This window comes from Ovis aries, chromosome 17 (genome assembly GCF_016772045.2).
Source record: "Ovis aries strain OAR_USU_Benz2616 breed Rambouillet chromosome 17, ARS-UI_Ramb_v3.0, whole genome shotgun sequence".
NCBI lineage: Eukaryota > Metazoa > Chordata > Mammalia > Artiodactyla > Bovidae > Ovis > Ovis aries.
In genome coordinates this window covers 65,292,627-65,309,310 of record NC_056070.1, presented here as the reverse complement: position 1 = coordinate 65,309,310, position 16,684 = coordinate 65,292,627, and the positions used below count along the sequence as shown (strand labels likewise).

Below are 16,684 nucleotides of genomic sequence, written 5' to 3'. Positions count from 1 at the left end.
CTAGAACTGCAGAGTCCCCAGGGCCATTCTGCCTTTGCAATCACTGTTACAGGAAACCTCCATCCCCAAACCAAACCAGCTGTGGATGAAGATTCCAGCCAGAGCCCAAGCCAGCAGCCCAGAGGACCAGCGATCCTCCCGACACCTTGCCTCCAGGATCCACTCCCTAAAAATATAGTTTCTGGGGGCAAATTTCATACCATCCCCCCAACAAAAATAGCCAGATTGATCACCTCCAAATTTGGGAGAGATATTTGGGATGTACCATATTGTGAGTATAGCATTCAATCTGGAGATTGAACCCCCAAGACGTGGAGGCCACCCTTCAGAGCAGCTGAAGTGCATAAACAGAGCCTGGAGGACCGCCGAAGTGGGACCAGGCATGGCACTGAAGTGGACAACGGATGAGGAAAACCTGGTTTTCAAGATCAGCCCCAGAAGAACACACTGAACAGGGCAGACGCTCCAGATTACAGACCTTGGCAAGGGAGCAGCCTCTTGTCCAACAGCTGCGTGTAGTGCCAGCAAGACTCATCCTAATAACCACTGAGGCTGCCTATTATTGATCACTGACTGTGTGCTGGGTGTTTCATCACAGGCTCAGAGGTGTGAAGCCACGTTAAACATGCTGCCAAGTGGCGTGGAATCAGACAGCAAGACAACAGCATTAATAAGAGCAATGACAGGGATTTCCCTGGTGGCCCGACGGTAAGAATCTGCCTGCCAGCGCCAGCGACATGGGTTCTGTCCCTGGTCCAGGAACTAGCATCCCAAGTGCCACGGGGCAACTAAGCCCGTGCGCCACAAGCTACTGAGCCCAAGCACTCTAGACCCCACGCTCCAGAACAAGAGAAGCCCCTGCAGCTAGAAGCCCGCACACGACTAGAGAGTAACCCTCGCTCGCCCCAACTAGAGAAAGCCCGCACACAGCAGCAAAGACCCAGCACAGCCAAACCAAAATCCATACAATCTAAAGAATAATGATGATCATGGCAATGACAATTCATGACTGGGAAGTAATGCATGTATATCTATACACACACATACACACACACACACCACATCTTCTTCATCCATTCATTCATCAGTAGACATTTAGATCGCATCCACATCCTGGCGAGTATACTCAGCATAGCATCTGGCTCAGTGTCGTCTTAAATGTACTAGCCGACAACAAAAAGGAGGAGGAGGTGGCACTGACTGTGGGCCCAGCTGTGCTCGAACCTCCACTCATCACAGAACAACCACCCTACCAGGTGAGACTACTGTCAGCCCCAGTTTACAGAGCAGGAGCGGCTTCCCAGGTGGCTCAGTGGTAAAGAATCCGCCGGGCAAGTAGGAGACCCAGGAGATGCGGGTTCGATTCCTGGCTCCGGAAGATCCCCTGGAGGAGGAAATGGCAACCCACTCCAGTTCTCTTGCCTAGAGAACCCCATGGACAGAGGAGCCTGGCAGGCTATGGTCCACGGGATCGCAGAGTCTGACACGACCAAGCGCGCGCGCGTGCACGCACAGAGACTGCAGGCAGATGAGGCTGTTTAACTCCCCTGCGGTCACTGAGCTGCCCCCCATGGACATCACCAACCCCATACTCACCTCTGAAAGCCAGGCTCCGCTAACTGTCCTGCCTGACGGCTCTCCAAGCCCCTTCCTCTCCCGGGCCCTCAGGGTCCCCAATGGTTTCAGGCCAGCTTAGAGGGGGCCAGCCAACCTTGTCCCTCTTCCCAGGTATGGGTGAGCCCATCCTTCTGAAATCCCTGCTGCTGCCAAGGGAAGAGGAAGAAGGGTTCTCGCTGAGCTCATTTACAGGGGCCGCCTCCAGTCTGCTGGGAATGGCCAGCGGCTTCAATCTGGAAAAACGCCCAGGCCTCAGTGGGGACAGGAAGCATCCCTGAGCGATAAAGATCAGGACCGGCTTGTGAGCGTGCCCGGGTGCTTTGTGTCGGCCAAACCAGCTGGCCCAACCCCTCTTCTCTCCAGCCCCCACCACGGGCCCTGCCTGGAGGAGGTGGTCAGGGTGTCCCCCCCGCCGAGCCTAAGGTCCAAACCCACCAGTTGCAGATGACAGCATTGTTAGAAAGGGCCTCAGCCCTCAAAACGAGAATAAATACGCATTCATATAAAACAGTAGTAGCTCGTAAACATGAAGCATTTGCTGTATCCCAGGCGTCTCTCTAAGCAGTTCACAGACAGCAGCTCATTTGATCCTCACAGCCACCTTATTTCACAGAGAAGAAACTCTGGCTCAGAGAGGGAAAGTGACCTGCCCAAGGTCACAGCTAGGAGGTTCCATAGCCAAGATCTGAATCCAAGCCACCAGAGAATGAGGCCCGCCTTCTGCAGTCTACAATGCGGTGCTGACGTCTCTCCATCACACAGTCAAGTGTGAGAGTCTAAAACTCACACCGAAAAAGATGAGCCCTGGTTATCTTTCGAATGTGGGATTATATGAGTGCTTATCTCCTCTCTTTTATTTGTATTTCTAAATATTTGACAATGAGCACGTGTTATTGCTGAGTATTACTAAGCCCAGCTGAGCACTAGTACATAAGTACTACTAAACGTATTGTAGCAAAGATAAAGAGAATAAAATGACGAATTTGGAAAATGAACTGAGAGTTACCCAGTGGAGCACTGGGTAACTTGCCACCACCTTAAGGCGGCACAGTTGGTAAAGAATCTGCCTGCCAACGCAGGAGGTACAAGAGACTCAGGTTTGATCCCTGTGTCAGGAAGATCCCCTGGAGGAGGAAATGGCAACCCACTCCAGTATTTCTGCCTGGAAAATTCCATGGACAGAGGAGCCTATCCTGGTAGGCTACAGTCCATGGGGTCGCAGACAGTCGGACACGACTGAACAGGCACGCGCTTACGTTAAGGCAGAAGGGCCGGCCAAGGGTAGATAGGAAAGGTAAAGAACCCCAGAGAGATGCATGCACACAGTGGGGGCTTTACCTAATATCACCACCCGCTCCAACACCGACTGGCCGTTCACCCCAAAGTTCACCCACAGGACCTCACTGGGAGCTCCTGGCCAGGCTGAAGAGCAGGCATTGGCACCCCACTCCACGGGTGTGGACACCAAGACAGAGAGGGGATGTCATGGGACAAAATAGAGGCAGGAGGTGACCCTGGGGCAGCGTGGCACCCAACCAAGCAGTGTCATTCCGGTGGGCTGATGCCTCGGCACAGGAACTGGGCGACACCCTGAAAGCCCCCGAGGTTGCCCAGCTGCGCCGACTAAAGCCAGGGCAGATGGCCCACGCTGGCTCTGCCGGGTCAGCCAGCATTCTGGGCATTCCAACGATTCCTCCAGAGCTTTTGGCTGCCCCCCCTGCCTCCACCCCATCCCCCCCTTTTAATGAAGGAAGGCAGAGGGGCTGTGATGAAGGCATCCGGAGAGAGGCGACGCTTGGACGTCTTATCGCCTTCTCCCTGCGGTGAAATCTGACGATGACCAGGCACGAGGCACCTCTCCAGTAAGGAGGTGGTCTGCTGGTTGCCAAAGTTCCCATCTCATCCAAGTCTGAGGGTGTCGAGGGAAGGGGTTTTGCTTCAAGGCTGCCAGAAGGCAGGGCAGGGAGAAAACGGTCCTCACCCTGATGCTTTCAGGGGCCCCACGCCTCCCATCGCAGCCCTGGGCACAAGGACCCCCCCAACCCCCGGCAATCTCTCTCCTCCAGGAGGACAGGAGCCGTGTCCCACACTGCTCTGACACCCAAGAACCAGCCCGGGCCCTGGTACACAGTAGGTGCTTAATAACAAACATGAAAATGACCAGCTGTCTCAAGGGAGGACATGGACCTGGAAGTTCTGAAAGGAGAGACGCTATTTCCAACATGGTTCTGGGGGGAGGTGGGAAGACCACTGTGTTGAGTAAGGGGTAGTGGCTTTCCAAGAGGCAGACCTGAGTTCAGATTCAGCCTCCGCCACCTCTTGCCTCTAGCTACGTGACCTTGAGAAAGGCTTTAGGTCTCTGGGGCTCAGTCTTCTCATCTGTACAAGGGGTTTAGCAATACCACCTCCAAGTCATTCAGAGGACTGACAGGCAGACAGACATGTAACACTTCCCTAGCAAAGGAATTATAGCACATGGTAAGTCTTCAACCAACGGTGGTTTTTCCAGGGTCCTACTGGTCCCATCACTTCATGGCAAATAGAAGGGGAAAATGTGGAAGCAGTGTCAGATTTCATTTCCTTGGACTACAAAATCAATGTGAACAGTGACTGCAGCCATGAAATTAAAAGACGCTTGCTCCTTAGAAGAACAGCTATGACAAACCTAGACAGTGTATTAAAAAGCAAAGACATCACTTTGCTAACAAAAGTCTGTATAGTCAAAGCTATGGTTTTTCCCATAAAGAAGGCTGAGTGCCGAAGAATTGATGCTCTCAGACTATGGTGCTGGAGAAGACTCTTGAGAGTCCCTTGAACAACACGGAGGTCAAGCCAGTCAATCCTAAAGGAAATCAACCCTGAGTATTCTTTGGAAGGACTGATGCTGAAGCTGAAACTCCAATACTTTGGCCACCTGATGCAAACAGCCAACTCATTGGGAAAAGACCCTGATGCTGGGAACGACTGAGGGCAGGAGGAGAAGGGGGCAACAGAGGATGAGATGGTTGGATGGCATCGCTGACTGAATGGACATAAATCTGAGCAAACTCAGGGAGATGGTGAAGATCGGGAAAGCCTGGTGTGCTCCAGTTAAAGGTCTGGTTTTGATTCTTCCCACAAGGTGCAGCAGCAATAAGAGGCTCTGGGAATTATTCATCCAGCTCTTCCCTCCTCCTGTGAAAAAGGCCCAGAGATGGGAAGGGGCTTACCCAAGGACATACAGGAGGGAAGCAAGTGCTAGCACCCTGGGGCCCTGACCAGGGCGCAGAGCTCACTCTCATATATTCTGTGCTCTCTCCCAGGGCCCTGGACCCCTTCTCGTGCCAGACGCAGCCCCTGGCCTGCAGGTAATCCGTTCTAGAAACAAGACAGGAGCTTTCTAGGGCTGGGGCCCACAACGAAAGGGAGAGGACAAATTGAGGCCGCATCCCAAGGGCCCTGGCAGTTCCTCGACCCAGTCACTCCCCGGCCCAGTCCAGGGCACTGCGCAGGGCTCGGCAGGCACTGCGCCCACCTGGGCCAGGCTCCATGTCCGGACAGGGGGGCAGTGGAGTTCCTGGAGTGGCCTCGGTGTAGCCGATGCACCCACTGGCCTCTCCACCCCCGGGAGCCCCGCACAGCCTGCGTTTCCTTCCCCCAGCGGTGCCTCACCATGCCGTGGGTAAACAGGACGGCCCCCAGAAAGGGCTCTGGTCACTAAGGAAGCAAAATAAAAAGAAAAGAAACATCAACACAGAGCCGGCTGGGAGCTGCAGCCCTGACCTGGAGCCTTCGAAAGTACGGCTGTGGCTCGGCCAAGGAGATACACACGCGAAAGGGCTCTCACTAGCCGGGAGCTCCGGGAGAGGAGGTTCACCTCACCGGGACTGTTTCCTCATCTGTAAAACAGGGACACCAGCACCGAGAACGGACCGGATAAAACAACACACGAGGGACTAGAGGATAAGAAGCCATCCATCAGTGCTAATTATTAATTTGACTTACTGCTACTACTGCTATTTCTGCTACTAAAAACAGAGAAGGTTTATATAGCGATTCAAAAAGTCATTCCTTGGCATAGCTTACACACAGTTTTTAAAAACTCTAAACTGATCTTTTTATGGGGTGGGGCTCCCATTTTTTCAAAGCACCTACTATGTGCTTTAAAACTCCACAACCACTCCACAGGGAAAATCTTAACGTCTTCCTTCTGTAGAAGAGGACTGAGGCTCAGAGAGGAAATGTCATTTGCCCAAAGTCACACAGAAACGGCATAGCAGAGGTGGGAACACTAGGATCGCCCAGCGCAGCCCTGCTTGATCTCCAGGACGGCCACAGGGGAGGGACCCAGGGCACAGGGGCTGAGACAGGCTGCGAGGACCAGCACCGCCTCATCCCAGGAGTGGCCTTGGGCATGGGACTCCCTCTCCGAGCCTCAGTGGTCCCATCTGTAATGTGGGGACATGAGAATCAAATAAAACAGTCACGAGCACCGCGCCTGGGACAGAATGAACAGTCTCTGCCTATTCTTCTTCTTTCACTCTAAGTGACATGTAATGTTCTCAAAAGCCAGGTCTCCGCAGATGGAGGAACGGCAGTCTCAGGCGTCTCCCCCAAACCTCTAGGGGTCCAGGGGCCAGGGCAGAGACCGCCAGGTACACACTGGGCAAAGACTGTCCTCTCTCACCTTCAGTGACACCGTGGCCCATCTGAGACTCACTGCACAGATGCGGAAATGCTCAGAGAGGTGAAGCGACCTACGCAGGGCCACACAGCAATCCCACTCCAGACTTTCCCTCTGGAAATCCAGCTCCAGCATCCAGCAGACCCCATTTCCCCCATGGCCAGCACAGGATTTGCCAAGTGACAGGTACAGGATAAACGTTCACTGAACGAACACGTGACTTCTAACCCTGCGGCTAGCTCTAGTGGCCTCTGGCGGATACTCATAACCACGGGCTCCCTGAAACCTGCTAATAGCCTTCCCAATGGAGCAGTGTGAATATACCTTAAACACAGAGCATCCGAGACCACCCCCCCGCCCCCACGGCCAGAATGGGCTGGTCAAGGCTCGCCCTGGGGACAGAGAGTCCTGTAAACAGTGATCTATTAACAGACAACCCTCCAGCTAGAGAGCAGAAGGGGGAAAACACTGAGGCAGGGGTCTTGAGTCACTCCTTTCCCCAAGGCCCTGGAGCTCTAAGAACCAGAAGTAACCTCAACCAGACCAACATCATAAACAATAATGATCCTAATAATGATGACAACATTAGCTAACACACGTACATTCATTACAGGGCACTATGTATTCTGTATATATTTTTTAAACTGATGTATAGTTGATTTATAATAGGCTTAGTTTCAGGTACAGCACAGTGATTTAGTTATGTATATATAGTTTATATATAGAGATTTAGTGATATTTCAGATTCTTTTCCCTTATAGGTTATTACAAAATATTGAGTATAGTTCCCTGTGCTGTACAGTAGGTCCTTATTAATTATCTATTTTACATATAGTCATGTGTATCTGTGAATCTCAAACTCCTAATTGATCCCTCCCCCATCCCTTTGCCCGTTGGTAACCATATGTTTGTTTTCTATGTTTGCGGGTGTATTTCTGTTTTATACATAAGTTCATTTTATTTTATTTTTTTTAGGTAGGGCGTTATGTATTAACTCATCTAATGCTCATCCATCTCAGGAGGCAGGCACCACTGTTACTCCCATTTTACAGATGAGGAAACTGAGGCACCAGGAGGTTAACTACTTTGCCCAAAGTCACACAGTGGGAGAGTAACGGAGCTGTGGTCTGAACGCAAGCAGTCTGGATCTTGATTCTCTGCAATGGAATATCGAATTATGTAACCAACTTTAAGTGTTGCAGAATTCCTCACTCTAACCCAGTCGGGAACCCCCACCCCAGGCCCACACTCACAGGATCACTTATTTGTCATCTGCTTGTTGCCAAGTGTTTCACAGTCCTTATTGCTAATGGTCACAAGCATCTTGTGTCCATTTTACAAACAGGAAAGACCGACATCCTAAATACCTCTTATTCCAACTGTTCCCCATCCTGGAATCTGTCCTCTTATCGAGTGCAACAGGTATGCAAAGACACGTGACCAGGGATGTTAACTGTGACACTGGGTGTCACAGCAAGATAACAGACCACTCAGAATGCCCAGCAGCAGGGCGTCTGCTCAGGAACCAACAGCACCTTCCTGCCTTGGCATACTGTTCACCTTTTCAAGAGAGTACAGTAAGTCAACTGAGTCTAATATGGGTTCAGATCTACGTTTAACTTCTGTGTGAAATTCTTTGACTTATGATGGCTGTTGTTCATCTGTTTATTCCACAACTATTCACTAAGAAAATAGCAGTGAAGACAGATAGGGTTCTCTACCTTCTTGGAGGGCTGTCTAGAGGGACAAGAAGCAATGCCAACTCCACTGCAACGACCGCAAGGAACAAGAACAACGATACCAACCACCACGCACTGAGCTCTGACCGTGTGCCTTCTCTTCCCTCCTCACAGCAACCCTCAGAGGCGAGGCCCGCTGTCGTCCCCACTGCCCGATGAGCAAGGGGCTTCCCTGGTGGCTCGGCGGTTAACAAAAAAACCCCACCTGCCAATGCAAGAGACACAGGTTCGATCCCTGGGTCAGGAAGATCCCCTGGAGAAGGAGATGGCACACACTCCAGTATCCTTGCCTGGAGAATCCCACGGACGGAGGAACCTAAGCGGGCTACAGTCCATGGGGTTGCAAAGAGTAGGACATGGCTTGGTGACCAAATAATAGCAAAACCAAAGAGGAAACTGCAGCTCAGAAAGATTAAGTCACCTGCCAAGGTCACAGAGCTGATAAGTGGCAGAACTAAGATGCAACTCTTTCCATCTGGCTCCAGAATAGACCGAAAAAAAAAAAAAAATTTTAAAATAGTTAGAATGTGATAAGGGCTCGGAAGGAAGGAAACAGAGCATACGGACGTGGAAAGTTTATGGACAGTCAAGGGAAACTGCTGACTGCATTATCTCTGAGCAGTGGGACTGCGGGTCTTGGGTGGGATTTTATTTTACTTTACATAAAATCATTTTGCCATCTTTGAAGTGTTTGGTGTGTTACATGTTATTTTCACAATAACACACATATATTATTATTATTATTTTGGTTGTGTTGCACAGAACACAAGATCTTAGTTCTTGACCAAGGATCCAACCCTTGCCACCTGCAGCAGAACCATTGGACTCTATAGAGTTAGTCTTAACCAGGGAAGTCATTATATATATCATTATAGGAATAAAATGATATATGTCGTCATACAGAACATTATATATATTATTATACTGTGTGTGTGTGTGTGTGTGTGTATCTCTTCTGACTCAGTGATGTAAACATCCAAAGAGCTGGCTTTGGGGACATATTTTATATTCTCAGCGGAGATAAGATTCAAAGGTCACTCAACTGACCTTTATAGCAAATGCAGTAGTGATAACTACTTCCCAGAAGTCAATCCAGGATCATTTCCATATTTGTCTCACTTTGACTTCCCCCTCCCTTCCTCCCATTCGGTGGACCAGATTTTTGCAGAGTGAATTCCTAAGGGCAGGGGCTCTTTTGAATTGCCCACAGAAAATGCTCAATAAGATATACATCACACTGAAGGGAAAAAAAATGTGTATGTGTGTGTCTATCCCTCAACTCAAAGTTTTGAGGTTCCTTGTAAGTGACAGGAGTTTGGGCAGTAGGGCCTGGGCAGAAGGACTCCTTGAAGCCTCGGTCTGATAAACTGCAGAATCAAGGGTCTCAGAAGTAGCGTCGCCTGGGTTTGCTGCGAAGAATTTAGAAAAGAACAAAAGAGCTTCGCCAGCGCCCAGCGCTTGTAAAGGGTCTCATAAAAAGTGGTTGTCCTGATATGTTATGTGCTATCTCTAAGTTCTCTCCCCAGTTCTTCCTGGCCAGCTTCCTCCTTTCTGTCCCTGCCTCTTCCTGGAAGCCTCTCTGGGTTTACCCCTGCTGCATCCTGACCCAACCTCACCAACCTTCGTGGTTTCTCTACTCAACCTCCCTGACTCCAAACATGCACAAGATGCAAGTGGGAAGTGGGTTCAAATCCCTGTTCTGCCACTGGGGGCTGGCAAAGACCTTGCTGCCACACCACTGAGTCCTGAATCTGTAAATCACGAAGAATAAGCCCTACCTCCTCCCACAGGAAGGTGGTGAGGGTTCCAGGGTGAAGTCCCGGGAGGACCTGGATGTTTCATGACCCTCCCAGGGCAAGCGGACAACTGATGCACAGGGAGGTGTGCTGAATGGAATGAAACACAGACATTAAAAATTTTTAGGCCACTTCCCTTGAGCGTTTCCTTCTCCAGACTGACTGCCCGGCCTCCAGAAAGGGTCCTCAACTGAGCAGCTCTCTAAACACAACACTGACCACTGTCTCTATCCAAGTTTAGTACCATTGTCACCGCTCACCTGGATTTTCTGAGCAGTCTCCAGCCTCCTGGCACACCCTCATCCAACCTCCCCAAGAGATGGGCAAGCTTCCCAAAACACACATCTGACACCATCCTTCTCCCCCAGAGAAACTTCCACAGTGCCCCACTGCCCTGGAATAAAGTCCAGATCCTTGGGAATAGCTGACCTGGCCCCTGCCAGCTTCTCCTGCCAACACCCCACACTCCCTCCTCTGTCTAGGCCTTTCTGTTCTCTTTACAGCGCACCATCCTCTCCCCACTGGTAGACCAGCTCTCCAAGAAAGCTTCCCTGCCTTCCATCCCTCCCCAGGCCAGAAGTCATCAGCCCCTCCTCCCAGACAATTGCCTCTTTTCACATAGACTTTGCCCCTTAAGGGTGTGACCACCAGCCTTCTCTTTGACACACTGTCTTGAAATATTTGTTGAATGAATGAATAAATACCCTTTTAAAACATTCCCCTTGGGGCTCTCTTTCTGAGTTGGTCAGAGATGTATTCTGGGGGTGCTGAGAGGGGAGTAAGGCTCAGGACAAGATAGTGGACTGTTCCATTCTCCTGCCAAGATCAGTCCTGAATAAAAACCAACCCCCAGGGCCTTCAAAGTGGGTGGGGTACCTCCAGAATCTGGGGTGAGGGCTGTACGCCCAACATCAAGAATCAGTACAGTTGTCTCTACAACTACAGGGCAAGTTGGTTGCTCATACCTAGACTGCAAGCCAGAAGGACAGACTCTATATTGCTCTGGGTCACGTCATTTCTAGTGTCCTCCACATAGTAGGTGCTCAATACACACCCTAGTTGACCAAAGAGCCGCTCACGTACCTAGACACGGTACCAAACGAAACCCTGTACTTCTCTAGGATAATTGCACCCTTGTCAAGCATGCCAATCCTTTCAAAAAGATTCCCCCTAAAACCACAAGGACCTCAACGAGTGTCTGCACAGCTCCCTCTGGAACTGTCCTAGGGGTGAGATGTCAGTGTCTGGGGGTGAATGCACATTTGTCCAGGAGCTCTGATGCATTAGCAAAGGAAAAGCTGGGCCAAAGGAGAAGTCTTGTCCAAATGGTGAGGTTACTGATTAGCCAAACCCTCAGAGCTTCTCTCTGCAAGGGGGATCAGAGGGGCAATTAAACCCCTTTGGAAGAAAGACCAAGTTAAATATCTCTCTAATCCTGTAGTTTGAAAAGATAGCAAGTTGAGTTTCTTGAGCTTTCCTTCAGATACCCTAGGGGAGGCGGCAGGGGATGAGACAAGGGAGAGGAGAGGCCACAGAATGAGGGTCCACCAGTATTTACACAGCCCAAACCTGCTTCATACCTTTTATATCTATTAATCCCGCCAGTCACCCAGAAAAGGGAGGACTGCGACCCCACCCCCACTCCACTGTGCCCCGAAGGGAGATCTGGGCTCAGAGATGTTAAGCATTTTGTCCCAGGGTCACAAAGAAGCTGCAAACAAAAATCACTTTCTTTGTGCAACAGGTACAGTCCTTTCCTTTCCAAAAGGTAGTGGCAGTTCCTGGCTGGAGAAAGTTCAGTCCCGCGGGCAGGAAGCCCTGGCCACCCAGGTGGCGCGCGCAGGTCATACGCCCGCGCCACTACGGGCCCGCCACGGACCAGCGGAGAAGCAGGGTTTCGGGGCGCGGCGCCCCGGCTACGCGCTCGGTGCTTGCTAGGAGGATGTGGAAAGGTCGGGCCCGGGTCGGGGGTCAACGCGCCGCTTCCCTTCCCCAGGGCCCCGCCTGTAGCCCTAGGCGGCGCCGCCAGCGGGGTGGGGGGCCAGCCGAGCCTGCCGGGGAGCAGGGAGATTGAGCCTTAATCTCATCAGGGAGCCTCTGCCCTGGGAAGGAAAGCGGAGGGGGTGCACAGGCCCGGTGGGGAGGGCGCGTCCGGCGCCCGCGGGGCCCGGCGCGCCGCTCTCTCCACCGCCCCCGCTGCCCGCAGGATCCCTTCGCCTCCGGCTCCGCCTCGATCCGCACCCCCGCTTCCCAGTGTCCACCTCCTGGGCCTCCAACCCGCACGGTCGTCCAGATCCTAGCAGTCGCAGGCTGAGTAGCCCGGATCTCCAACGATCCCCCAGTTCCCGGCCACCAGGTCTCCTCTCGGAATCACTCCCGAGGCTCGGACCAGTGGGGGGCAGGGGAGAGGGATCAACTAGCTCCCAGTTTCCAATCACCGTCCACAGTCACCCCAGGCTGGGGACCCAATGGTACCCCGGGCCACCGGCGCCAGATCCACTCCGAATATCGACTCGCAGGTCTCCAGCCGAGTGGCGCGGGATCCACTGGTAGCCCAGTGCTGGATCTTCCCGCGGGCTCCACTCCCAAGTCTGGAGAGACAGACCTTCCGGCTCTCAAGTCGGGATGCCCCTTCCCCGGAGATCCAGAGCCCGGGGAGACCCACCAGGTCCCCACCTCTTCCCAGGCTAACTTTGTCAACTTTTCTCCGGGGGCCTCAGCGGAGCAGAAACTTGGCAGCCACCGCCGGCCACCGCCTCCTCTATCCCCTCACAGGCCGGGGACACGGGACTGATGGCCGGCCCCGATCCGCCGCGGCCACGGCGCAACCTACCCTAGAGCCGCCGCCGCCGCCGCCGGTCCGCGCCGCGCCGCCACCTGCCCGCAGCCCGAGGCACCTGCCTGCGCTGCCCGCGGCCCCGCGCAGCCTAGCCTGCTGGGGCGGGGCCTCGGACAGGGAAGCGCCCCCCGTCGCCATGGGAACGGCGGCCGGCGGCGCCTGCGCGGAGGGCCCCGGGGCGGAGCTCAGCCCGCGGACTCGAGCTCTCGCTTGGCGCCGGGACCGGGGGGACGGTCCGGCAGGTCAGAGGTCGCGAGTTTCCCCCGAGACTCCTCCCGGAAGTGCTCTTGGCCCTAGAGCCCCGACCCTGCCTCGCCTGACTCAGAACATTTGTTCGTGATGCCTGCTTGCGTTGCCGGGGTTAGCCCCCGGCTTTGGCCGGGAGTCACCCACAACACACACCGCGAACCGCCGCCGTGTCTGCGCCCGAGAGCCTAGTGCAGCCTGGGAGCTCGGGAGAGCCTCGCCCATTGAATCGCTTGGGCTATGGGCGCGTGGAGCGAGCCCGGTCTGTGCGTAGCGCTCGCGCCTCTTCGCGGCGAGCAGGGGAATCGCACCCGGGGCGGCTCATTTCCGCCAGGGCACCTAGTGTCATCGCTGCGGCCTTATGTAGAAGTGGGGGGATGAAGGGTGAGCCGAAAAGAGACTTTTTGGACAAGCTGAGAGAACCGTAGGAAGTCTCTCCTGAACGAGAAAATGTCTGATTTACTATCCTTTACTCATTTCATTCCATAGGTTTCTATTCAGCACCTACAGTATGCTGGATGCCAGGGACCCGTGATACTGGTGGGGACTTCACTGGTGACAGAGACAAGATACAGCTGGCAAGATACAGATTCTCATAGAGCTTACAGACACTGTAAACAATATTTAGACAAATAAGTTGAACTGCATTTGGGACTCGTGCTTCCTTCCTTAGGAAGGAATTGTATGGAGACAATAACTAAAAGACTAAGTCAGTTGGACCTCAGTGAAGTCAAAGAGAAAAAAAGAATGTAATGCTGTTTGGCTCCAGGAGATACATCATATCCATTGTTTCTTTAAATCTCCACTTTTGGAGCAAGGATCAGCACCTCCGTATCTTATCAAGGAGCATTCTGAGGCTCCCTAGGAGACTTGTCCATGGTGATGGAACCCAGAAGTGGTGAGGTAGTGGCTCTATGACGTCTTGCAGCTTAGAATAATCTCTTGTATCAGCTGTATGTCTGGAAAACAGTCGTCAGTAGGATCCAACTCAGTAGCTTTTAAATAAGACTACCAGGCGCTTCCCTGGTTGTGAGTTGCTGGGACTCCGTGTTCCCCCTGCTCCCAGCCCTGGCTTTTCTCTTCCCAAGGACGGGGGACAGTGCCATTCAGGGACTTTCCCAGGACCCCTTCCTTCCCTTCAACCCCTGGTCTAGGATCTAGGTCCCACATACTGTAACTAAGGGTTTGCATGCTGCAACTGAAAAAAGATCCCGCATGCTGCAACTGGTAACTCTGCGTGCCGCAACTAAGACCTGGTACAGCCAAATAAATATTTTTTAAAATAAGTAAAAAGTAAATATGACAACCATGCCCAGGGTGGTGACTTCGAGGTAGGGAGAATAGTTGGATTGAAAGTAAAAATGCCTCAAAATCCACCTTTAAAGTAGGGTTTTTCCATTATGTGTGTATTATATCAGCAAATCAAGTCCCTGTTTATTGTTCGCTGCCCTTTCTAGAACTTCTGGAAGCAGGAGCTTTTGTCTCTTTAGTTCCCTCCTGATTCTCAGTGCCTAGGGCAGGGCTTGCCAAATAGTATGTACTCAGAAAATACTGTGCTTAATTGGATTAAACGCATGAATAATCAACAGTTTTAATAAGAGTACTGACTGCTACCTCTCCCTGCTAACCGTATGGGAACTTCTTGTCTCTCTGGGCGAATCTCAGTTCACCAGAATATGTGGGTTGAGGGTTCTGTTGAAACTGGATGTCTCTCAGCTGCCCATTCAGCTCAGTCCTCCATCTTGGTGTCTCCTCTCTATCCCAGAAATTAAGTGGGGGAGAGAGAAGACAGTCCTTTTTCTGCCACTCATCACAGAAACCCCAAACCCAGATGTGGCCCCAGCCCTAGCCAGCCCACTCCCAATTTTGCACCCCAGGAAATGCCCAGCCTATGCCCAGTGTCAGGGCATCTACCCACACCCGGCTTTGAGGTGGGGGGGAGTCCCAAAAATGCCAAACTACAACTCCCAGAGTCCTCCTGGCCCCAGGAGGGGCGGGACTTCCTGGTTCAGCCCCACCTTAGCAGATTCTCCCTGCATTCCTGTGTCTTCCCTCCCAGGTGAGAGGCTGCCAGCCAGCACACACCCAGCGATTACACCCTGACCAAAAAGGTGTCAGGTTGTACATTGTTTTCAGAGCCAACAGCCCACCTCTTACTCCCAGTCCTGGCTTTTCTCTTCCCAAGGAGAGAGGACAGTGCCTCACAGGGACTTTCCCAGGACTCCTTCCTTCTCTGCCATCATCTGCCCCCTCCTCAAGAAAGTCTGTCTTGATTTGGCAGCTTTGTCCAACAGAACTTTCTGCAGTGATGGGGATGTTCTAAATCTGCACTGTCCAACATAAGCCACAGATGACTATTGAACACTTAAATTTCGGCGAGTGTGACCAAGGAGCTAAATTTTTAGTTGTATTTAATTTTAATTAAATAGCCACACGTGGCGGAGAAGGCGATGGCACCCCACTCCAGTACTCTTGCCTGGAAAATCCCATGTATGGAGGAGCCTGGTAGGCTGCAGTCCATGGAGTCGCAAAGAGTCAGACACGACTGAAGCGACTTAGCAGCAGCAGCCACACATGGCTGCATCTATCTACCACATTGAACAGGATAGCTCTAGAACTCACACACTGCCTGGCAAAGACCATATCCACATATTTTCATTGGTGCATATTCATTTTGTTTCTCTTGTAACTCGCCTGCTTCTTGAGACTAAGAGCCAGTGTGTTCTTTGAAATGTTTTCTCTCAACACCAGGCCTTTGCCCATGCCACGGCCTCTGTCTGAATACTGTGCCCTCCACTTGCCCATCATCTATAGCTACTACGTGTCCTTCAGATCTTAGCTTTAATGTCACCTCCTCCAAGAAGCCAACCCTAACTACCATCCCCAACTCCCAGGCCAAAGCCTCTGAATCTTCTAGCCCCAACTGGGCACTGATGACCCTGTTGTATAATTGCTGCATTACTTCTCTGTCTCACTTTCTAGACTGTGAGCTTGGGAGCAAACACTAGCATAATATCTGAAACAGAGTTGACCTTCAATAAATACTCATGAACTTCAGTGTTGAATAAATGTTTTCACATAATACAGTCCTGTGCCTCATTCACAGAAATTATACTAATGCAAGATGTCATTTATTGAGCTAAGTACTTTGCCTGTACTGTCTCATGAAACGTCACAACAGATCTGTAAGAGATGCTCTATTATCTCGTTTTCATAGGTAAGGGATCTGAAGCTCAGAGAGGTTTCACACATTCAAAGTCACACAACTAAGATCACAGCCTGAGTTCCCTAGAAAACAGAGCTTGAGGCAAGATTAACAAACTAATGCCTTATTGGGGATGTAATCCCAGCTTAACAAGAGTGAAGGAAAAGGGACTATGAGACTGAGAAGGAGGGAGGGCAAATATAAGATGTTCTTGACTGAACTGGCCACAGCTTTTCAAGAAAGTGCGACCAGGAGTTCCAGTACACAGGGCATCTCTGGGGGAAGCCGCGTGAAATGTGCAGGGATGAAGGGCAAGAACTTCATCTGCTGGCCTGGCCCATTTCCCCTCTGCCACGAGTGACCACTGGACCCAACCACTCCTCGCATCTGAGCTGTGTCACTGACGCCTCCAGGCAGCCACGAGGAAAACCAGCTCTGCACCCAGAAGTTCACCTGCGTCTAGAAGAGGAGGCGCCAGAACCCTGGCCGCAAACCCTGGCCTCAGCTCCGGCCAGGTCAGCTGGGACCACAGCTGGGGCTGTTGGCAGATCAGGCCACGACTCAGGCCTCATCGCCGCA

General features: G+C 52.0%; 1 protein-coding gene across 3 annotated transcripts in view; it reads right to left on the bottom strand.

Moving 5' to 3' along the window:
* The window catches only part of KIAA1671 (KIAA1671 ortholog), a 182,786-nt gene extending 170,072 nt beyond the window's left edge, over positions 1 to 12,714 (bottom strand). For 2 of the 3 annotated variants that reach the window (XM_060400831.1, XM_060400832.1), the window contains exon 1: positions 12,649 to 12,714. The gene's annotated coding sequence lies outside the window, so the exon portion shown is untranslated. Of the gene's footprint in view, positions 1 to 1,596; positions 1,751 to 12,648 lie in introns of those variants that run through there. The other variant, XM_027956668.2, reaches the window with a different exon arrangement.
* Positions 12,715 to 16,684: the final 3,970 nt, after the last annotated feature.